Below are 689 nucleotides of genomic sequence, written 5' to 3' on the forward strand. Positions count from 1 at the left end.
CCTAACGGATACACCTTTCTAATTGCTTTCCCTATCGAGTTATGCCTATCCGAGATTATCGCAATACCCTCGTCGTCAGGAATCAGAAGTTTTAGTTGCGTAAAAACCAATGCCACGAATCATCATTTTCTGTGTCAACCACTGCGAAGGCTATTGGAAAAATCTGAAAGTTACCGTCCTGAGCTAGTGCTGTGAGTAGCGTCCCTTTGTATTTACCATTGAAAAAAGTACCGTCGACTACAACAACTTTGCGCATGAAAGGAAACCCATTTACGCTCGCACCAAAGGCAAGAAACACATACATGAATCTTCCAAGCTCATCGATTTGAAGACGTGTAACTGTACTCGGATTTTCCCTTCTTATCATGTATAAGTAAGAAGACAAGCTTTCAAACCCACACTCAGGTGTTCCCTCATCGATTTCCCTTGCAAATTTTTTCGTCCGGTGTGATTTCCAATAATCCATCTGTTCACATGAAAAAACGATCTTCATAACTCAGCCGCATCAAATAATTAAGACAGCCACAACGTAAAAATAACTCAACCCTATCTTTACTATAACTCAGCCGCATCTAAAATTATAGTAACCCAGCCGCATTATATGAATATGTCAGCTTCTACATTTGATATTACTCAGCCGTATCGTTAAAATAACTTAGCCACAACAAAGTAATTACCTTTATACCAAA

This window comes from Brassica oleracea, chromosome C3 (genome assembly GCF_000695525.1).
Source record: "Brassica oleracea var. oleracea cultivar TO1000 chromosome C3, BOL, whole genome shotgun sequence".
In the NCBI taxonomy this organism is placed as follows: domain Eukaryota; kingdom Viridiplantae; phylum Streptophyta; class Magnoliopsida; order Brassicales; family Brassicaceae; genus Brassica; species Brassica oleracea.